At 44.1% G+C, this 12,930-nt stretch overlaps 1 long non-coding RNA gene across 8 annotated transcripts in view; it reads right to left on the minus strand.

Moving 5' to 3' along the window:
- Positions 1-1,245: 1,245 nt before the first annotated feature.
- Positions 1,246-12,930, minus strand: part of LOC119510255 — a 32,693-nt gene continuing 21,008 nt past the window's right edge. For 5 of the 8 annotated variants that reach the window (XR_005211858.1, XR_005211855.1, XR_005211851.1 and 2 more), the window contains 3 exons: positions 6,235-6,466; positions 2,363-3,143; positions 1,246-1,785 (listed from right to left, as the gene is read on the minus strand). This is a non-coding gene — a long non-coding RNA (uncharacterized LOC119510255). Of the gene's footprint in view, positions 1,786-2,362; positions 6,116-6,234; positions 6,467-12,705; positions 12,845-12,930 lie in introns of those variants that run through there. The other 3 variants (XR_005211856.1, XR_005211857.1, XR_005211852.1) reach the window with 3 other exon arrangements.

Consider the following 12,930-nt stretch of genomic DNA (forward strand, 5'->3'; position numbering starts at 1 on the left):
TGGGCTTCAGGCCTTTCCCTCCATTCAGCCCAGGGTCTCTCCACAGTGGCTGTGGCTTCTGAGGTTGCCTTGATGAGCTATTTTTTGACTTCTGGCTCATCAGGGAGCAGGGATCCTGCAGCCCAAAGCTTACGGTGCAGGCCTGGGCCAGGCAGCTTCCCTCTGAGCTGCTTCTGTGCATCCTGAAGCTCTGATCACAGACTGTGGCTGGTGGGCTGTGGTTGAAGGAGCAGGAGGCCTGAATCCAGGAGGCTGGTCTTTGGTTCCTCAGGCAAGTCATAAACTCTGATCTGCTTCCTCTTCTGGAAAATGGGGTCATACAGACATGCATCACAGGGTGCTGTGGGTGTCCAAACTTAGCAAATCATAGAGTGTGTTGCAAAGGTGGACAGTGGCTGATAGAGTAACCAGGAGAGGCCGGCTGTCCCCCAGCACTCTCAAAGGGCAAGAGAGGGTCAGTGCTCATCTTTCCTTCCATTAACATGCATTTTTATTGTAGATAAAGAGGTCTCCTCTATTCATTGTCATTTCTCATTGATTTTCCTCTATCAGTTCCTTCTCCCAGGTGTGGTTGGGATAAAAGTGGTCCTAAGCCTCATCTGTCTCTGCATCTCATGTGCAACACCCCTTGTCGACCCAGCCAGGACCCAAAGGGGCCCTGGGCAAGGGCTGGGCTTGGCCCCATCTGAGAGATGATTGCTGAGGAGGACAGTCACCACTTTGGGCTGCAGTCTCAGTGCTGCTCTGCCACATCATATTGGTTGTTCCTCTTTGTCTTCAAGGAGTTCATGCCTCCTACTGGACTTTGGGGTCTTCAATGACACCGCAAGTAAAGATGCACCAGGCTTGTGACACTGATTGGGGATAGGTCAAGAGAAATGTTCAGGAGAAGAGGTGATAGCTGTGCAGGTGAAGGCTAGATTTGCACCATTTTTAAGACTATGGAGATGCTGGAATCATTTGCTATTGAATCCACTGAGACAATAAGGTAGCAGCAGCAGGGGTCCCTAGCTTGGGACAAGTTGTGGCAGATGCTAAGCACAACTGTGAGGTTCACCTGTTCTGTTAGAGAGCACTTTAGCCAACACATAAGAACCAGGGTTCAAGATTCATAGAAAAGGTCCAGATTTAATGCTAGAAACTTTGGGCATCCTATTAGAGTGTAGCTAATAGCTTGAGGTTTGGGCTGCCAGTCCCTAGCTATTTAATTAAATTGATAGAGACAGTTATTTTTTTCTTAATCAATGCTGTGATTATGTCAGTTACAGAAGCCTGCCATCACTCTTCCAGCTTGGCAGCATAAGAAGAGGTATGGCATAGCCAATTCACACAGAAGGGTTTCTGTGACATATGTCCCCAAGTGGGACAGGAGATAAAAGTTACACTCTCCTTCTGCAATGAACTTCATTTAGGGTCGGGAGTAAATCACAACTAAAGTGCACATATTTACTAAGTACTTGGTCTGGGTGATTCCCTCTGCTTGCTAATTGCTGGAGGAAATGATTATAATAATAACATATATGGTGTTTGAATATATCTCAGTAAAACTGCATTTAAAAACCAGCTAACATATATTGTGTTTATCAGATTCGAAAACACTTCCTCATATCAACCCATTCAATCCCCCTAACTTTGCTGGAAGCAGATATACTGATCACTATTTTGCAGAAAACTGAGGTCAAAAGAAGCTGTGTGATATGCCCATGGCTACTCACCTAGTGCTTGGAGGTGCCAAGACTTTAGGAGGCTATGGTGATTCCAGGATGTGATGAACAGGCAAATGAACTATGTAAAACAGAATTGACATAGTGAAAATGATCAGGGAGGGAAAAGACCAGGCAGGCAGAGGGTGTGGGGAGGCCTCTGGGATTTGGGCTGGGTTGCAGAGGTTGAATGTGTTGGAAAGCCACGGACTGAAGGCCTGGGCAGAGAGACTTCCTTCTCTCTGCAGAGCAGGCTGGAAAGTCCTAGAGGCTTTCACATCCCCTCAGCACTGCATCCTTACAGTCAGGCAAGGAGACCCTGAGATTATCCCCTGCTCACAGAGGAAGGTCTGAGACAAGAGAGCTGCAGCAGGTCACCCCAAGCTGCACAGGTGGGGGCACCTGACCTCAACTCCAGCATTCTGACTAGGAAACCATGCAGTGAAGTGCTGCGTTTTCTTTAAAAGGGCACAAGGGATGCAGTGATGCAGCCTTATTAAGGACAGACACTATCCATTTCTCTGTTGAAACCTCCTCCAGAATACACTGCCTAGGCAACACTGTCTAATGGGAAGGGCAATTGCTATAGAGCCAGGGGATCTGGGTTCAAATCCTGTGCAGCAGTTTTAAACCATGGCCATAAACTGTTTGTCACTCACCCCATCGCAAAGTAGGGACTATCTGTCCCCTTCCTTGGAAATGGGGAGGGCTTGTGGCTGCTTCAACCAATCAAGTAGGGAGGAAGGGATGCTAGGTGACTTGCTAAGTCAGGAGAAGCCTTTCCTAGGTTCTCTCACTCTCCAGATGGTGAGAAAGTGTCCTCTTGGTACTCTTCCTCTGGCACCCAGCGCCGTGCTGCATGGATGAACCACAGCTGCGTGTAGAGGCCGCATGTGGGTACCCTGGCATTAGTTCCAGCTGAATCCCACCTTCCAGGTGTCCCAGCAAGGTGCCAGTCTCCCATTCGAGTCACCTCCAATCATCTGAGACTTTCCAGCTGAAGGTCCAGACCTGTTAGAGCAAAGACAAGCCGTCCCCTTGCACCCACAGAATTTCCAAGTTTAATAATCATCGTCTTTTCAGGCCATTGGGTTTGGGGATGGTTTGTTACACAGCAACAGAGAACTAGAATACTGGTGGCTTCAGGCAAAGTATTTACCCTTTTTAAAGAGTCCCTTCCTATGTAATAGTGAAATAAATAAAATAAAATCCTGCTGCATATAATGTCATCAGGATGAAAGGGACAGAGAAGAGGCTCCCTGAGTACGGTGCCAAGCATGGCGCAGCCTCTGGGAGTATGAGTGTCCATGCAAGCTGAGAAGGGTACTTAAGTTTGTCCTGCCAGGTGTCTGCATCGTCCATCTTGTCTGACATCTTCCTGGGCCTTGGGCTGCAGGAGCATACCTTCCAAGCCTGCCTCCTCTCAGCCCCATCGATGGCCTGTGGGATGAGAGGCAACCATGGCAGGGTGGTGTCCAATGGCCTCCTCCCTCCAGATGGTGTGATCTTACCAACTGGGGGAAGGGAGCTCCCTGCGGCAGCCTCCGCCAAAGCCAGCCTGGCTTGCCCAGTGGCTCGACACAGAGCAGGCTCCCACATTCATTATAATCACCCAGCAGGGGGGCTTTGGGGTCTCCTCAGCCAGCACTTCTCTCCACACTGAATTCTGCACGTATCTCTTGATCAAAGTTCAAGTATGTCAGGCACATATGTACCCAGAGGGTACAAAGCCACGGAAATAACTGTCTGTGTGGGACATGTGGGTCTCCTCCCCTCCTGAGCCCAGCGTGAGGAAAATCCTTTCAAGATGAGAGGAGGTTCCAAGTGTCCTAGGAGGTGATGATTAACTTCCTGCTCCCACAGGTCTGGGGCTGCTGGAAAGGAAGAGGGGAAGGGCAGCTCCCTCTCCCTGGGTGCGGCCTCTGCTGCGCACACTCAGAGAGACCACGGCTCACATCTCATTGATGTGGCACCAGTACTCCCGCATGCAAGTCTCCGACTCTCAAAAACTTTTTAATTTTTCCAAATCATGCCTATAACTAAATCAGGGAGACTTTATTTCTCCAAGACAAAAAAATAAAAGCAAGGTTAGTCAATACAGCCTTCTCAAAAATATACAGTATCTATAGGAAGGTGATAAATAACTGTGTGCAATTATTCCCATTTTAGAATCTGAGAAGATGAGGATCTCCAAGAAACCAGAGGGCCACATGCTGAAACCACCAACATGCAGAGCAGGGAAGTTAAAAAAACTGCTCTTACGATAACTCAGGAAGCCGAGGACCCGGCCTGACCTAACCTAACCCCCAAATATACAGAAAGAAGATTTTTGAGGAGCTTCTGTCCATTGTCATACTCCTGCACATGAATGGCTTTCAAATGACTCTAGATGCTGCAGCCAAATAGCCGTAAGCCTAAGGCTTTGTAGACAGAGTAATTCAATGGTGTATTTATTTCAGTGACTGCTAAAAGTGCCAGACATGGAGACAATTGTCCTGACCCAGACATGTGAGAGCCTTCCTTCGTGGATCTGATGGTCTAATAAACAACATCAACAGAGATGATTTCTGATAATCAGTGCTCGGAAGACCATAAAAAAGGATGATGTTATAAAGGGTATCTGGGTCAAGGTCAGGTTAGAGATGCTCTAGGTAAGGGCCAGAGAAGGTTTGTTTCAAAAGGGGGCATTTGAGCAGACCTGAAGAATGAGATGGCTCTGAGCATGTGAAGACCTCTCCAGGTGGACGGAACTGCAAGTGCCAAGGCCCTGGGGCAGGAAGAACTTGACTGTTCTCCGTCCACACTCCAAAGGGTGCAAGCAGAAAGGATGCAGGTAAGCTGCACCAGATCATGTAAATCCTTGCAGTAAGGCACAGGCCTTATTCCAAGTGCAGTGGGAAGCCACTGGACAATTTTAAGTGACAAGTTCTCATTTACAGAATCCCAGCTGCAGAGTGAAGGAGGGACAGAAAGAAGCCAGACAAGGGTAGATGTAAAGAGATCAGATTTGGAAGCTTACTGTCATCCCAGAAACACAGGGAGCATGGACCATGGCTGCAGCCATGAAAATGGAGAGGCAGCCATGTTCTTTGGGACACTGACGGCCTTTAACACACCCTGCCTATCCAACATCCGGTCCAGGAAGGAAACTAAGGCTGTGCCTCTGGCTTCTCTGCCAGAGGCCATCCAGAGCTGCCGGAAGGAGACTCACGCCCCCAGAGACAGCCCTCTAGTGACAACCATTGGTCTTTCCACGTAGGCAAAAACCTAACACCGGCAGTTATCCACATTCTAACCATTTACCTTATTTGTGTGCAAACCACTCAAAAGTGCCTGATGAATCATGACCTATAGAACACTGACAGCTTCAGCCCAGGAGAAACTGTAATAGTTCATTCATCTTTCCTAGCTGCTCACTCTTCATCAGGCAACTGCCCTTTCTTTCCCTATCACCCTATGGAGCAGAGAAGGTAGCAGCCCCAGAACCTGGGGATGGCCAGGATGGCTGGTTGGTGGAAAGAGAGAGTGTGCACAGGGCCGCCAAGGAGCAGGAGTAGGTAGCAAGGTGCGTGAACAGGAAGGACCTGCCTTCCATGCCAGCATGTGGGCATTGAACTGAATTTAGGGTGAAGCAATATAAACAGAGGACAAACATTTTCACATAAATCATAAAGGCCCTCAGGCAGCAAAGCTCCAGCCCAGGGCAGACACTATGGGCCAAGAACCATAGGGGCCATACACTGGCACTTGGAGAACAGGGGAGGAAAGGAGTTCCAGCTAGAGCCGAGGGAAGACTGCTCCATTAGCCACACCTGTCTGCTGGTTCACCCCCTGCCTGGTGAGCAGGTATGAGAGGCTGCCATCAGATTCCCTCTGTGCCTCGTTATCAATTGCAAATATGCATGTAAAGTAAATGACAGCCCAGGATCCAGAAGAAATGGGAATAAGGTCACCCTCTGAGGTTGAACCCAGTAGAATATACATGCCACGGTATGATAGGCGATCGGTGGGAACAAACCAAAAGACTGTAACCAGAGAAATACGGGAACCACCAAACTCCACCCAAGGTGCCCAGCAGCAACCTCTGAGAGAAGTGGTAGTGATTGTAATTTCACCTGCAGAAGCCTGATCATTTGTATTGTTCCCTTTTTGGAGAAGGGCTGAAAACAGCAGAGGATGACATCCCAGAGCGTGAACATTAAAAAAGGCAGAAGTGGAGCGCACCCGTCTAAGCCCCAGGGAGAGGTTGTCCTGACCCACAGTCACACCCTCCCTGGTGCTGGCTTACCACATCTGTGTGGAGATGGGAGCCACTGGCTCGTTTAGCCAGATGCCATGTCTCACCTCAGGATAACTCCAGACTTTCCAAATAACACAAATACGGTTTGGCCACAAAATGTGCATATGTTCCACTTAAAAAAAAAAAAAATTGAAATGTGCAGCATGAAGTGTAGCAAAGAGAAAACTGCAACCCAGGAGTGAATTAGGGTCCCACTGTCAAATGACTGCTGTGGTGGGGAGTGTGTCTTACCTGAGGAATTCTATTGGTACTTTCTCTCAAGTTTCTGGAAATCACATTTGGAGAATCCTTTGCACAGGGTACTCTATTATCAATCTCAGGTGTAATTTGGAGCAGTGACAATGTAGGGACTTGTCCACAGCTCTTGCATTAATGGAGGGAAGTGACAGCATTTCCCGAGCTCCATTTTTGCTGATTTGTCACGCAGCATGACTTGCTGACAGCTACAGCTGTGTGGCATCTACTGCAAAACATACCCAAAGTGGAGATATTTTAATGTGACAATAATCAAGAGGAAAATTTCTGAAAAGGGCTGTGAGAAAATGACTGGAGTATACTAGCAAGTATTTTGAAACTGATAAGATAAAACAATGAGTAGACTGTCACTACACTGGGATCTGTGGGATTTCAGAAGTTCAGAGCAAAGAGACTTTTTACTTAAAATGTGGAAAAGACTCCTGTCATTCCTGAGGGCACACCCCAAGCCCAAGGACACCTATGACAACCCTCTCCCCTTTTTCCCTCCTAGCCTGTCTCTCCTCTAGACTGTAGGGTCTTTGTGGGAAGTTCCTTGTTTATTCACTTGTCTCCAGCTTCACAGAAGTGCCTGGCACATAGTAAGTACTTAACAAACATTTGCTAAATTTAAGTAGATTCTAGTAACAAATCCACCCTCACTAGATCCACAGGAACTTCCAGACTGCTTCCTGGTAGCCCACAATGGGCTGGCATCCCTTTAAAGGTGTGGAGAGAAACTGAGCGGGACACCTTGAGCCTAAAGATGAGGACAGTGTCACTGGGGGAACCCAGCTCCATGCCAGGAGCCATGGAGGGAGCACTGGGTCATAGCAAGCAACCTCTGATTCTAGTCGAGAAACCACAGGCTACCTACATGGCTCAGCTATGTTGTTATTTCAGGATACAGGACCTCAGTGTCTCCTCTCTGAAAAAGAGACATCAAAATCTCATTCCTGGGGGGCAGGGCAAGATGGTGGCACAGAGAGATGTAGAATTTAGTTAGTTCTCTAGAACAACTAGTAAATAGCCAGGAACAACTAGTAAATAGTCTGGACAACTGCTGGGGGACATCCGTGACTGGACACACAGTGTACACCAGTCTGGAATGGGTGAACAGCTGAGATCACAGCACAGAACTGTAAGTAAAGCTCCCCATACTGCGGAGCTGGTGCCCCTCTCCCACCAGCAGGGCAGGCTGAGTTATAACACTTCCCTGTGGAAAAAAGAAGCAGGCTACCTGGAACAAGGGAAAGTAACTCAACCAAGCTCCAACTGTAGTTTTAATTAACAAATTTGGACTACTGAATACAAGCTACACTCGTCAGTGCTGACCCAGGCAAGGGTGGAGTTAAGATAGTCAGAGAGACAAAGGAGGAAATCAAGTGTAGGGGATAGCTCCCTAAAGTGGGTATCTTCCCTAAGAAAAGGGGAGCAGGGCCCAGCTCAAGTGGCTGCCCTCCCTCAGAGAATTCAGACCCTAGGGCCTGTGGGAAAAAGAAAAAAAAAGAAACAAATTAAGTTTGGCTTCTGACACCCTTGGCACCTGGCCAGGAAAGGGTCCACTGAGAATTAAAGGCACCGCACCTCTTTACACCAGTAGGGAGCTGCAGGCGGACAAGCGCCACCTGCTGGACAGGATAGGAAAAGCACAAGGTCTAGAGGCCTCACAGGAAAGTCTGACAGTCTTCTGGGTCTCATCCACAGGGAAACTGGATACTAATTACACCCTCCTCCTGAGACTTGGGCTGTCTGGTCTGGGAAAATCTGGAATCAAGGAAACCGGATGCCCAGACAACAAAAATTTACTAGTCACATAAGGAAAAACGAAGATACAGCACAAAGGAACAAACTTACACTTCAAATGAGATACAGGAGTTGAAACAACTAATTAAAGATGTTCAAACAAATATGCTAAATCAATTCAAAAATCAGATCAATGAATTGAGGGATGATATGGCAAAAGAGATGAAGGATATAAAGAAAACATTGGGTGAATATAAGGAAGAACTCAAAAGTTTGCAAAAACAAGTGGCAGAACTTATGGGAATGAAAGTCACAATAGAAGAGATGAAAAACACAATGGAGACATGCAACAGCAGACTTGAAGAGGCAGAAGAAAGGATTCATGAACTGAAGGTTAGGAAGTCTGAAATCCTAAGCACAAAAGAACATATTGGGAAAAGAAGGGAAAAATATGAGCAGGATCTCAGGGAATTGAATGACAACATGAAGCCATGAATGTACGTGTCATGGGTGTCCCAGAAGGAGAAGAGAAGGGAAAAGGGGCAGAAAGAATAATGGAGGGAATAATCAATGAAAATTCCCCATCTCTTATGAAAGACATAAAATTGCAAATCCAAGAAGCGCAGCATACTCCAAACAGAATATATCCAAATGGACCTATACAAAGACACTTAATCAGATTATCAAATGTCAAAGACAAAGAGAGAATTCTGAAAGCAGCAAGAGAAAAGTGATCCATCACATACAAAGGAAGCTTGATAAGACTACATGCAGATTACTCAGTAGAAACCATGGTGGCAAGAAGGCAGTAGTGTGATACATTTAAGATACTGGGGGAAAAAAAAAACTGCAAATCAAGAATTCTATATCCAGCAAAGCTGTACTTCAAAAATGAGGGGGAGTTTAAAATATTTTCAGACAAACAGACACTGAGAGAGTTTGTGAACAAGATACCTGCTCTACAGGAAATACTAAAGGGAGCACTATAGGCAGATAGGAAAAGTCAGGAGAGAGAGGTTTGGAGCACAATATTGGATAATGGTAGCCTAATATTTTAAGTACACTGAAAAAGGTGACTGTGAGTATGGTTGAAAGAGGAAGATTAGGGGCATGTAGGACACCAGAAGGAAAGATATAAGATAAAGACTGGGACTGTGTGGCTTAGCGAAACCTAGTGTGGCCAATGAATGTGATTAAAGGTACACGTATAAGAATGTTTTTACATGAAGGAGAACAAATTAATGTCAACTTTGCAAGGTATTAAAAATAGGGTGGTATTGGGGAAAAATACAACCAATTCAAACTAGAGTCTATAGTTAAGACTAACATTTTAATATGCTTCCATTAACTGTAACAAAGGCAATAAACCAAAGCTAAATGTCTGTAAGAGGGGGATATAAGGGAGGTGTATGGAATTCTTGGTGTTGGTGTTGTTGTCTGACTTTTCTATTGTATTTTATTTTAATTTTATTTTTTCTTTTGTTGCTTTTTAGTTGTCGTTTTTCTTCTTTTTCTTTTTTCTCTTTTTTCTCCTCTTCCTCTTTCCTTGTGGAAGAAATGGAAAAGTCCTTATATAAATAGTGGTGGTGAATGCATAACTATGTGACTATACATGGAACCATTGATTCTTAGGTTGGAATGTATGGTGTGTGAATAAAACTGTCTAAAAAATAAATAGAGGGATTCAAGTGCTGGAGAAAATGTGGAGAAAGGGATGTAGCTAATCACCACTGGCAGGGAAGTACAATGGTGCAGCCCATCTGGAGGGCAGTGTGGTGGTTCCACAGGAAGCTAAGCATGGGGTTGCCTTACGGTCCTGCAACTTGGTTACTGGGAATATACTTGGAAGAACTGAAAGGAGGGTCACAAATGGACATTTGCACAATGGGGTTTATGGTGTCAGTATTCACAATTTGCCATGGATGGAGGTGGCCTAAGGGTACATTGACTGATGAATGAAATGGTGAACTGTGGAGTACACATACAATAGAATATTGAGCTGCTACAAGAAGGAGCAAAGTTGTAAGGTGAATGGACATTGAGGACAGTATGTTGAGTGAAATAAACCAGAAATGAAAAGAAAACCATTATAATGCCTCACTAATATGGACTAACAACAGTGTGCAAACTCTGAGAATTGGATCTGAGAGCACAGGTTATCAGAGGAAGCCTTATTGTAAAGGATTGTAAGCTCTTACAGCAGTCACATCTATTCCTGAATTGTAATGGCTATTTCTAAATTCTGAGATGCTGAGCTCTTTGTGTATAACCTGGTTGGTCCCTGGGACTTTGGGTATCTTTGTGACACCTGAGGCTCTGAACCAGAGTCTGGCAGCTATGAATGTCAAGATTACCCCATACAGCAAATGTTAAAAAGCCTGAAAATAGAGATCAGACTTCAATTATAGATGTGAATGAAATGGACTTGGTTAGGACTAAGGTAAATCAGACTAAAGGGTAAAGAATGATATTGATGGTGTTTTTAAAACTTCAACTTCTGTATGAGACCAAAGGAAGAGATGTTTATTAGGTGCGAAATCTATATTTTTTGTAACACACTATATAATTTAACTTGTATGGTCAGTTTATTCAAACACCGTAATTACATGGAACGTTGAATAGGGAGTGAAATCTGGTTGGTTTGTGCAGGTTAGTGTGAAGCCACAGTACATCCCAGAGAAATTTGGGCAGAGAATAAAATGTATTTGCAGAGCCCTCTTGAGGTACTTGGGGAAAATATGGAAATATTAAATTTCCCCACCTGGGGAGTTAATGATATTCTTCTCCCAAGCATTAGGGGCTACCAATTTAGAAGGCCAAGCCCTAGATCTTGGGACTTGCTTTTATGAAGTTTGTTACTGCAAAGGAGAGGCTATGTCTACTTAAAATTGTGCCTAGGAGTCACCCCCAGAGAACCTCTTTTGTTGATCAGATGCCTGTCTCTCTAAGCCAACTCTACAGGTAAACTCACTGTCCTCCCTCCTACGTAAAACATGACTCCCAGTGGTGTAAATCTCCCTGGCAACGTGGGACATGACTCGTGGGGATGGGCTTCACCCTCGCATCGTGGGATTGAGAAAGTCTTCTTGGACCAAAATGGAGAAGAGAAGTGAAACAAAATAAAGTTTCAGTGGCTGAGAGAGTTCAAGTAGAGTTGAGAGGTCATTGTGGAGGTTATTCTTATGCATTATATAGATATCTCTTTGTAGTTTTTAGTGTATTGGAATAGCTAGAAGGAAATACCTGAAACTGTTGAATTGCAACCCAGTAGCCTTTATTCTTGAAGACAATTGTATAACTATATAGCTTACACCATGTGATCACGTGATTGTGAGAACTTTGTGGCTCCCACTCCCTTTATCCAGTGTATGGACAGATGAATAGAAAAATGAGTACAAAAAGTAAATGAACAATAGAGAGGGATGGGGAGTATGGGATGTTTCAGGTATTCTTTTTTTACTTTAACTTTTATTCTTATTCTTTTTTGTGTGTGGTAATGAAAATGTTCAAAAATTGATTGTGGTGATGTGTGCACTATATAAGGGTACTGTGAACAATTGTATAGTATGTGAATATATCTCAATAAAATTGAATTAAAAAAAAAATTTCATTCCTTCCAGAAAAGTCCACCAAAGACACCAACATGTAGGGTTCTAAGCACTAGATGGGAACTAAGAAAGCACCATCTCTGCTTCCAGTCAGACTCCTACTTGGCAAGAAAGAAACATTGCAGGGCCACCCACTCTTTTCTCCTAAGGAGAGGGCAGGCTTTGAATTAAGTGAGCTCACCGGGAACTTCCTACTCTGTTCTTCTATGAACCTGTAGATATTTTGGACTTGATGTTTTATGTAGATTTTTTTTTAAGCTGTTACAACCTTTCCCACTTAGCATCTTAGAAAAATCACTGGGTTTGCAAAATTTTCTGATAAACTGTTTCTAATTAGATGCACTTGTGAACACAATATGATTGCAGCATGGAGGCAAAATGGTTTATCCAGTATTTCAATAATATTTGGAAATAATTAACTACTTTCTATAACACTGAAAAGTACAGTTTTATATCTCAAAATGTAAGTGCCTTTAACAGGCTGAAACAGATTATTCTCCCTTGGAGTCTACTAAACATGCTAAATTATTATTATTCTGATTATCACCCCATGATTATAATATATCCCATTTAGCACTGTAGATTGTATTTGCTAAGTAATTCTCGATAATTTGATACTTATCCACCCAGTGGTTCTTATACAGCACCTGGGCAAAAGTTAAGGACAAGATGTAAGCCTTTGCTCCAAATAAACTCGATTTTCAATACTCAAAGCTGAGCCTTACTCCACCTGAACAGAGGTGGCATGATTTAATTCCTTTTGTCACAATCTCTCTGGATGATAATTCCTTAATTGCTTCTTAGAAGGAAAAATTAATCACAGGGCAGCTTTTAATAAGACCAAAATTATGGTGCTTCCTATCCCCAAAGGTTAATGGGGAAAAAAAATATTTTCATCTTCCTTTCTTCTCTTACCTGATACACAGTGGCACCAGTTTTCCATTTGGATTATATTTAAGCTAATGTGTCATCTATCCTTTGAAATTCTGAGTTCCTTAAGGAAGGGAATCATTGTCTGATTCATTCCTGAATTTGCCACAGAATCTAGATCCAATAACCGACACTGCCAGCTTGCACACAAACACAACTGACTCAGGTACATTTAAGAAATTACCTTGACAATTGTGTCACTGCTGTTTGGTTGTATGATGGTTGGTCAATAGGCTGGTTGGTTATTTGGTTTGGGGGGAGAAGTCAATCATTCAATAATGAGTAGTAATTAAGCCTCAATCATGTGATGAGATTCTGTACTCTGCACTGGAGATTCAGAATAAAAAGATCTATTTCCTGTCATCCACCAACTTGCAGTATGGTAAGAAAGAACGGCTTGTAAAAAGAT

This window comes from Choloepus didactylus, chromosome 15 (assembly GCF_015220235.1).
Source record: "Choloepus didactylus isolate mChoDid1 chromosome 15, mChoDid1.pri, whole genome shotgun sequence".
Classification (NCBI taxonomy): Eukaryota; Metazoa; Chordata; class Mammalia; order Pilosa; family Megalonychidae; genus Choloepus; species Choloepus didactylus.